This window comes from Akebia trifoliata, chromosome 9 (assembly GCF_017979445.1).
Source record: "Akebia trifoliata isolate Shusen 1 chromosome 9, ASM1797944v1, whole genome shotgun sequence".
In the NCBI taxonomy this organism is placed as follows: Eukaryota; Viridiplantae; Streptophyta; class Magnoliopsida; order Ranunculales; family Lardizabalaceae; genus Akebia; species Akebia trifoliata.
Genome location: NC_141383.1, coordinates 9,803,319 through 9,814,243, shown reverse-complemented (window position 1 = coordinate 9,814,243; position 10,925 = coordinate 9,803,319).

The window sequence follows — 10,925 nt, the reverse complement described above, 5'->3', positions numbered from 1 at the left end:
CTCATAAGTAAGGCCTGCAATGACAGAGCAAAAGATGAATACCACATTTATCTCAACACTAGGGCACGCCTTCTATACTCATCTGGTGGGGCACACCACAGGCACATTCTCGAACTTGGTACAAGTAGCGGATCGGGTCGAGGACGGGATCTGAATCGGTCTGATCTTTGACTTCACGAGTCTGGGGGCAACAACAGGAATCCCTTCTCAAAGAAAGCCAGTGCCTCCAGGAAAGAAGAGGGAAAAAACACAGTTCAATAACGTATAGTCGAATCGACCCCTCTTCATCCCTTCACCAGCACCAAGACCACAAGCGCGATCAACTTCATGGGCACCAGCACCGCCAACATGAAACCCTCCACCTCAAAATCCATTTCGAGCAAATCCTCCACCAGTCGCACAGCAGGCACCACTATATGGGAAAAACTAGCAAGCATGGCCTAACAGAGTGTTTACCAGATTACCTATGACACTATCAGAGTTACTTCCAATCCTACTCAGGGGTGAATACCTGGTAAAACGTCCACCAAACCCCGAGGCTGCCAAAGGGCCAGGGTACAACCCTAACCTATTCTATGAATTTCATATGGGTGTGCCAGGGCACTCTACAGACCAATGCTGGCAGCTCAAGCATCAAGTACAGAACCTGATCGATAAAAAGACTTTCATCCTAGATAGGCTTGCCAACCTGCCCCAACAACAAAATATCAATCAAAACCCCTTACCTACTCACAATGGAGAAGGAAGTGGGCATAGGGTAAATGTCATCTACGGAGAATTCGACTTCAATCCTTCGGATTTGATAGCACCTATTGGGACAAAAACCAAGGTTCACTTGACCCGGGAATCAATGGCATCAACGGTTAACACGGTCAACCACTACACAACAAACGCATCCCAAAATTCACTACCACCATTCAGATTGGCCGACTTCACCATCCACCTCACTTATCAAAATACTACTACCCGACCACCTTAGTTATGCCTTATGGATCACCAACCATCAAATTTCAACCCGACCTCCTCTTCTATACCATACACATTGCCAACTCCTCAAGGATCAACTCGACCCCCCTTCATATACCATACACATCCTCCTCACGTCCACCACTCGTCATTTCATACAATCCTCATATAGCTCGTCCTACCACCACTACATCCAAATCGTCACCGTCACCCCTCATCCTCAATATGAAACCCGATCCACCCCCTATAACCATACGTTCGCCTAAACCATTCCCCTATAGCTCCTACCAGGTAGTTCCTTAGAGCTATGAGACCACTATCACCACAACCACCAGGGTCGAAACAATGAAGAAAGTAATGATGGCCGATATCAACCATATAACAAGGGCAGGGAAGTGCTAGAAATTGTCAGAAAATGGGGTGAACATCAAGGAAGAAACGAGAGAGACTGCAAAAGAGGTAATCGAGGAAGAAAAAAGGGAAGCAAAGGGAAAGGGTAAACTATATAAGGATGACAGGCTAGAAGAGAAAGCAAAAATAACAGACAAAGAGGCTGCAAACTTCATTAAGCACGTTCGAAAGAGTGAGCATAATATCGTGGACCAGCTAAATAAACAGTCAACTCAAATCAGTATTTTGGGCCTAATGTAGAAATCAAAGGAATACCAAGAGGCATTACTGAGAGTTCTAAGGAAATCACATGTACCTGCAACCACCTCACCAGCGCAGTTGGAGCAAACGATCGACCAGATCATGGCCCTTAATCCTATTATTTTTATAGAGAATGAGTTTATGCCTGAAGGAACGAGGCACGTTGAGTCACTAAACATTATAGTCATATGCAAGGGCATGATGGTTGCTAGAATACTGATTGATAACGACTTTGCCCTTAACGTCTATCCGCTTGAAATCTTTCGAAAACTCAACGTTGATTGGTCGCATGTGAAACCCAACAACAAGGTCATTCGAGGGGTTCGATAGTTCAAGAAGGGATTCGTTGGGCGAAGTGGATTTACTGGTCACTATAGGTCCTTACACCTTTGAAGTAACATTCGAGATCATGGAAATACCGACAACCTTTAATTTGCTACTGGGCAGACCATGGATCCATATAGCCGGAGCAGTACCATCCTTATTGCACCAAAGAGTCAAATTTATCATGGGGCAAAAGATGATATCCGTGCTGGCAAAAAATCTTATTCCGGCTGGGAGAGCTCCAGATGTGTCTTTCATCGATATTGAAATGACAAAGGACAAGGCACTCTATCATTCTTATCAATTCGCTGTTGTCAATCAGATTGAGAATGGAAAGAGAAGGTAAGGGCAAAGCTATCAAGAACAAATCTGATGATTGGTCAGGTTATGAAAAGGGTAAGTTACCGACCCAACCAAGGGTTGAGACCAAGAGGAAGAGGAAGAACTACACCGATTGAAGCGAAAAAGCACACTCCTTATTTTGGTCTGGGGTTTAAGTCCACAAAAAGGGATATTGTAGAAATGAATAACAAGAAAAAAGAGCTTTGACTAGCGAAAAGGAAAAACTGTGAACTGAACGTCTGGAATCTGGGCCAAGTTCCTCACATCAGCATTAGCTTCCCAAAATCACATATTAGACCCAACAGCTTATCAGAACCACAACCAGCAAAAAGTCAAAAAGGGTAAATTTCGCACCAGTGCACATTCAAGAAGACCAAGTCGTTGAGTCCCAATCATCCTTCGTAGAAGGCATTGATGTTCTATTCAATGGGGATTCCGATGAAAATCCATCAGAAACTACCCAAGAGCCTACAAAAGTAGAAATCATCACAAGCCAAGAGAAAGAATCACTTTTCCCCACCGACATCGATTGGACGTCAATCATCATCCCACCAAGCTTGGGAGGGACTATGCCCCAATGTGACAACAAACCATCGGAGATCATGGTCATCTCCGAACCATCAATCAAATCATCCAACAAATTACTCAATCATCTCATCCGCCCCCTTAGAGAAGGGGAAGCTCTAAACAATTCGGAGGAATTCCCATTGACCCTTAAGGTTACCATAGCCTCCAAAAAAATGCCGTTAGGAGACATCAATTTGTTTGAGGATCATAACAAGCCCTCGTCCTCAAGTAATTTTGAAAGATCTTTATTAACAAATTTGCATGATTGTTCTTCTTATTTCAGGTATCCAGAAAATCATAAAAAAAATAAATATTTATCAAAAAGTGAAAAAATCAAAATTTTCTCAAAAATCAAAAAAATCAAAAAGCTTTCAAAATTACAAAAAAACATATATTTTCTAAAAACAACAAAAAAATGAGTTTTCAAGGGATTTTTCTAGGTCAAATGAGTACCTAGATAAAATAGAATTTGAAAGGGATGAGTATGATTTTGATCTTGAATTCGACTTCGACCTCATGGGGATAGAAGAAGAGTCTGAGGACGAAATGGAGTACCCACCCAAATAAATCAAAAACTTGGTAGAACGTCACGAGAGAGGTATTCAACCAAACATCGAGGATACAGATTCAATCAATCTTAGTACCGAAGAGGACCCACGAATTGTCAAGATCGGAACTTTATTAACGTCACAACAGAAAGAAGAAATGGTCGAACTATTACGAAACTATCAGGACGTCTTCGCATAGTCATACAGAGATATGCCAGGGTTAGATACAGATCTCGTTGTTCACAAGTTGCTAATTACTTTTGAAAGTAAGCCAATCAAGCAGAAACTGAAAAGACTGAAGCCTGAATGGACCCTCAAGGTCAAAGATGAGGTCATGAAGCAGTTTGAAGCAAGATTTCTTGCAGCTTCTACGTACCCTGAATGGTTGACTAACGTCGTCCCAGTACCCAAGAAAGATGGGAAGGTACGCATGTGTGTTGACTACCGAGACTTGAACAAAGCTAGTCCAAAGGTTGATTTTTCACTACCACACATCGACACTCTAATCGATAGTACAGCAGGGCATGGCATGTTCTTATTTATGGATGGCTTCTCAAGTTATAACCAGATAAAAATGACAGAAGAAGACTAAGAAAAAACTGCATTCATCACACCATGGGGTACTTTCCACTACAAAGTCATGCCATTCGAACTGAAGAATGCAGGGGTGACTTACCAACGGACAATGATCACCTTATTTCATGATATGATCCACAAGGAAATGGAAGTCTACATAGATGACATGATTGCTAAATTCGGTGTAGAAGAAGATCATCTGGTAAATCTCAAGAAGTTGTTCGACAGGCTCAGAAAATACAGTTTAAGGCTCAATCCAACCAAATGAGTGTTCAGGACAACATCAAGCAAGCTACTGGGGTTTATAGTCAGTATAAGAGATATCGAGATAGATCTAGTAACACTAAGTATATCCTCGAAATGAAGGCACCTATTTCAGAAAAATACGTTCGAGGCTTTCTGGGGAGAATACAGTATATCAGTCGGTTTATAGCGCAATTGACGCCTATATGTGAATCGGTATTCAAGCTATTGAGGAAAGGTATACGGAAGAAGTGGAACAAAGACTATCAGGAAGCGTTTGACAAGATCAAGCAATATCTGCTCAATCCACCAGTCTTAGTCCATCCTACTCCAAGGTGACCTCTGCTGATGTACATCTCAATGCAAGAAACATCTATGGGGTGTGTGTTAGGACAACACGATGAATTAGGATAGAAGGAACATGCTATCTACTATCTCAGCAAGAAATTCATCGATTATGAAGTAACGTATTCGACACTTGAGAAGACTTGCTGTGCATTAGTCTGGGCATCTCAATGACTGCGTCATTATTTGCTCAGCTACTCGACTATGCTTATCGCCAGGATGGACCCCCTGAAGTACCTATTCGAAAAACCAGCACTAACAGGCCACACAACAAAATGGTAATTATTGTTATCTGAGTTTGACATCACCTATGTAACTCAAAAAGCCATCAAAGGGCAAGCCATAGCTGACCACCTCACCAAGCACCCGTTGCCTGATTACGAGTCGTTAAAGATGAACTTCTCAAATGAAGCCATACTATTTACCGAAATTGAGAACGATGATGATGACGAATAACCAGGCTGGAAAATGTACTTCGACAGAGTAACCAATCAGAAAGGAAATGAAATAGGGACAGTCTTGATTAAATCAGATGGGTCCCATGTACCAATTGCAGTCAGACTGAAATTTAAATATTCTAACAAGGAAGCTGAATATGAAACATGCATAGCGGGGTTGAAAGCAACACTAGATCTCGAGGTAGATGAGATCGATGTTTTCGGAGATTCAAGCTTAGTAGTCTATCAGACGACCGGAGAATGGAAGACCCGAGAATAAAAATAGGTCCCTTACCACGAGTATTTGGAATAACTAAGCTCATGCTTTGACAGGATCTCATTTACATATATGCCAAGAGCTAAGAATCAGTTCACAGATGTACTAGCTACGCTTGCTTCCATGATTAGTATTTCAGAAGATCTGGTCATCGACCCAATTGAGATTGAAATTCAGAATGAGCCGACGTACTATATCCCCGTCGAAGTAGAAGAATCCGAAGAAAAGCCTTGGTACTTTGACATCAGGGCATATCTCGAGGATCGAATCCTACCTTCAGATGCAATACCTAATGACAAAAGGACTATCCAGAAATTGTCAGGGCAATTCTTCATCAACAATGACATTTTGTACAAGAAGTCGCACCATAAGGTCTTGCTCCAATACGTGGCAGAAGCAGAAGCAAAACGATTAATCGAGACTGTACATGGTGGAGTCTGTGGGCCCCACATGAATGGTCATATGCTAGCAAAGAAGATTATGAGGATGGGATACTACTGAACAACACTGGAAAGTGACTGCTATCAGCATGTTCGCAAATGCCATCTATGCCAGATCTACACCAACAAGATCAATGCTTCGTCCTCAGAACTACATAATATGACCACTCCTTGGCCCTTCTCACTTTGAGGAATGGACGTCATCAAGCCGATCTCGCCTAAAGCTGCTAATGGGCACCGCTTCATCCTTGTTACTATTGACTACTTAACCAAGTAGGTAGATGCTGCTTCATACGCCAACGTCACGAAAAGCAATGTCTTGAAGTTCTTCAAGAATAACATTATCTGCAGATATAACCTTCAAAGCGGACTAGTGACAGATAATGCCAAAAACTTCAAGAATAAAGACATAATCAAGATGTGCGAAGATTTCTAGATCACTCATCACAACTATGTACCCTACAGACCTAAGATGAACCGAGCAGTCGAGGCAACCAACAAGAATATCAAGAAAATTATCGAGAAGATGGTAGTTACGTACAAAGATTTGCACGACATGTTGCATTTTCCACTTCACGCCTATCGAACCTCGTTCAGAACTTCGATAGGGGCAACTCCATATTCATTGGTCTACGGAATGAAAGCAGTCTTACCCGTAGAGGTTGAGATTCCCTCCCTCCGGATCTTAAAAGAAGTTGAGTTAGATGAAACTAAATGGATTCAAGCTTGATTTGATAAACTAAATCTAATTGAAGAGAAGCACCTTGCAGCCATCTGCCATGGACAGATCTATCAGCGACGAATAGCTCGTACCTACAATAAGAAGGTCAAATCTAGAGAATTCTCACTAGGAGACCTTGTACTGAAGAAGATCCTGCCAATCCAAGAAGATGCTAGAGGAAAATTCAGATTGAACTATGAGGGACCCTTCATTGTGCAGAAGGTAATGACAGGAGGAGCTCTGATCCTTACGGAGATGGACGGACAAGTCTTCCAGTAACCGATCAATGCTGATATTGTTAAGAAATACTACGCTTAAGAACTGATCTTGAGATGACGAAAGGCCATCCTTAATATCCCAAACAAACTATCTACCTTAATCAGCCCTTTAAGCCATCACGTTCATTTTTTATCCTAAAACTGGGACAAATTTAAAAAAAAACTCGAACACTTGATCTGAGCTCGATCCAAATCTCCAGTCTAAACAAGTTCGAGAGATGCTGAGAGGAGACATAGATCACCTTTTTGAAACAAAAATAGATAAGCCTCATGTCTAAACCACTCTAAATAAATCCAGACCTAGACCATTTTGTAAATTTCCACTACCATAAGCCTAAGCCAACGTTTCATCCCAACAAAAGTCCTTTTTGATCAAGGAAGGTCCTAGACAACACAATGACAATGACAGCACCAATGATCTTGCGGCTTGATCTGGACCTCAAAGTCTTTTTAGTTGTTGGAAGACTTGAGAGGGGAATCCAAGTCGGATATTCGAAAAAAAAAAGTACTCGAAGTGTAGGGTAGCCGATCTCACTGCTCAACTCGAGTTGCCAAACCACGAATAGTGGTCAGCAAACTCGAGAGGGGAATCTAGATCGATTACTCAAGAAAGAGTGCCACTACAAGAGTAGAGTCGCTGATCTCGCAGCTCAACTTGAGTCACCAAGCCACAGAGACTCCGAACAGAACTGTAATGAAAAAATCCAGAAAAATACAAACATAGTCTGAAAGGGCATAGTGAAAACCCGAAAGGACTCTATGAGTAAAAGAATCAGACTATGGCAAGATTAAAGCCATCGGCACGATCAAAATCCTAAAAAGGACATCGATGTGAAAAAATGTGGAAACCGGGTCTAGTGAAAATCGTAACTGGCACCAGGGGCAATAAGGGTAAACAAAAACAAAAAAAAAATAAGCAAACAAAAAGAAAAAAAAAGAACTCTTGGCCCGCAAGAGTATAAACTGTGAACGGCAAAATCTTTCCGAAAACCCGTGGTCCAAATAGATAACAAGCTTCCAATACCAGGGCATTGGGGATGACTCTAAAGGAACCAAAAGAACAATTGACGTTTGCATCCCCTGTGTTTGGCAAAAACACCAAAATCGTCATAACCAAAAAAAAAAAGATTTACAAACTCTGAATTTATCGTACTCATTTGACAGAGACATTTTACAAAATTTCAAAAAAAAAAGTTACTATTTTGGTCGATGATGAAAAATCTAGGACTTATTTAAACTTCGTGTTTTCAAGAACAATAGATATACCTGAGGCCAAGTAAGTATAAAACATATTTTCTTTGCATTAACCTTTCAACATTTTTGCATACATTCAGTTAATGACAAGAAAATATAAAAGTGTGAATACAGCGCAATCAGTCAAACATCATGGTGAGAAATGAAAAAAGAGTCAAGGCGTTTTCCAAGGCATGAATCCGGGCAGCCTGACTCATCATCACCTTCTCAGCATCGGAAGCATCGCGACTTACCAAATATGGTGCAAAGTCCTCAAAATGAGGACACTAGGCAAGTCGATCCCTCAATTTAGCAACTTCAGCTCGAAGCCTAGCCACTTCACCACCATCACTAGATCCAGACTGGACAAGGGCAGATGTCAGTCGAGTGATTTCTTTCTGCATCTTCTTCTCTAACTTAAGCCAAATGGCTTGAATTCGACGATGATCAGTCTGAGACTCTTCAACCCGATCTCAATAATCAAAGAAGGATGAAGCACTAGGACGTGTTCGGGGAACTATCGATACTGATGGTCTCCCAGAAGCGAGTTCTCGAATCCAATGCAAGTATATCGGGAATAGGTGTGCTACAAAGATGGGTCGACTCTGAACCTCAATTCAACCCCATTCTTTCACAAGTCGCCTCAAAAGTGCAGTCGACAAAGGACCAATCAACTCATTAAAATTCTCAGGTATGAGCACACCCTGGTCATAGCCAAATTGACGAAGAACCCGAAGTGGTACATAATGGGTTACCCCGTGAAAACCAATCAAAACGAGAAAACGGGCACCATCGAATGCTATCACGGGAGACCTTCGAGGTTGGAAGGCCCCAACCCACCTTACTTCTTCATCATCAAGGTTGTCGATAAAAGAATACCACTCTTTTTTGCCACCCGAGATGAAGGGAGCAACTCGCCTCGACATCATTTGTACAAGATCGGCGTTAACGCAAAATGTGCGATTAACCACTTCAGTTGAAGCCAGATGATCCATAAACTAGAGCTACAATAACATGAGCATTCTAAACTTCGGAAACTAGCAAGTTCAAATTTAAATTTAAAAACTAAGTTAAGTTCGAAATTTACCTGCAGGAGTGGAGCACACCCTCAGAAAACTTGATCGGACCGGAAGAACAAGCCGTGAGAAATTGGAACATCTCACTTAAAAGCATTGGTACCAACCGGTATCCTTCCTGGACTTGTTGAATTACGGAAATGAGATAAAGATATATGATGTCTCCGCCACCTGGGAACAAGAGTTGACTCACCACCATCGGAGTAAGAGTGTTAAAGTGAATCAACGGCTTCGAGTGATATGTGAGGCGTTCAATCCAGAAGGATTTAGACATTGTCTTCAAAACCGATCTACCATCCGGAATCTTCAAAAACTTGCGGCTTATCCCCAAAAAATCAGAAGCCTCACCTCGGAATCCATCACCCAATGGTGGAATCACAACGGGACCCGATATCTCAAGCCCCAACAATACTTCAAACTCCTCGATGGTGGGAGTCATTTCATGCACCCCAAAACGAAAAAGATTTAGCTCGGGAATCCAATACCCCAACATTGCCTCAATCAAACTCTATTGCAATGGGACCTTGGGCAAAGAAAGAATGAACCCCAACTTATTCAAACACCATTGAGCTCTATCATCATTATCCATGCCATCTATGCAACTACTTAAGAAAGAATCAACAATGCCATACATTTTCAAGTTGGGAAGAGTACACCTCCATGGAGCTTGAAAAGAAGTTTTGAAGGAGAAGGAGAGTAAAAATCATTCAAAAGTGAAAAAAGGAAGTGAAAAATCGTGAAAAGTATAATGTTAGGGCAAAATGAAGTTGAAATAGGCTTAAAGGGAAAGTAAATCATGTTGGTCCGTGTTTGAAACATGGATAAAGACAAATGTAAATTGATCCGTGCCTAAAGCACAGATGGAGCAAAACATGACTCATCCGTGCTTAAGGCACGGATGAGAGCCAAAATGCTTTATCTGTGCTCCTAACACGGATAAAAGCTTGACAAAGCCATCCGTGTTGAGGACACGGACCAGAACATTTCTAGCCCTAAAACCCTGAGTCATTTGAGATTTTGATAATTCCAAATGGCCATCTCAAGGCTCGATATCTTAAAATGATAAGAATTCCTACGTGCTCAATAGATGCGCTCAAAACTCTTAAAACTCTCAAAATATATACTGGGCACGTAGGAACTCGCCAAGATCATATTAGGCCCGGGCAAGCCTCTACAAACCACCTCACTCACCGTGATCCCAAAATGACTCACACCACTCAAAAAAAAAAAAAAACACACTCGAAAGGTCCTTGAGACCCTAATCGCACCCTTTACCCGTCCATAGGCTCACCAACACAAAAGCCCTAATGATCGATCACACCCAAGAAATTCGAATCATTGCACAACATGATAAACATACAGGCATATATATATATATATGGGTCCCGATCGCTGGCTAACGGATTGGTGAACAGATTCGCAAACGGAAATGATCCGTTGGATCTAACGATATTGAACGGATAGGATTTAATCTCACACGAACTGTTTAAGTTATAGAGTTAAGGTTATTTATTGCGTCGCCCCTTAATTTATCGTTATTTCGTGCTTCCTCCCTCTCCTCTTTAAACCAGAGAGAACAGAACAGAGAGTTCTCTTTTTCTTCGAAGAGAACTCTCTCTGGCTCTCTCTTCGAACTCGCTGCTCTCACACGATCATTCTCTCACGCTCTCTCACTCTCTCACTCTCGTTACCTCTCTTTCTCTCTCTCTCTCGCCCTATTCCTCGTTAAAATCCTAACACGAACGGCTCACTCGCTACCTGCCTCTCTCGCTCTTTCTCTAACTCTCGCTGCCTCCCTCTCTCACTCTCGCTACCTCTCTCTCTCTCTGTCGCCCTATTCATCGTTGAAACCCTCGTACGAATGGCTTTCGCTCTCATTCTCTCTCGTACAACACGACGAA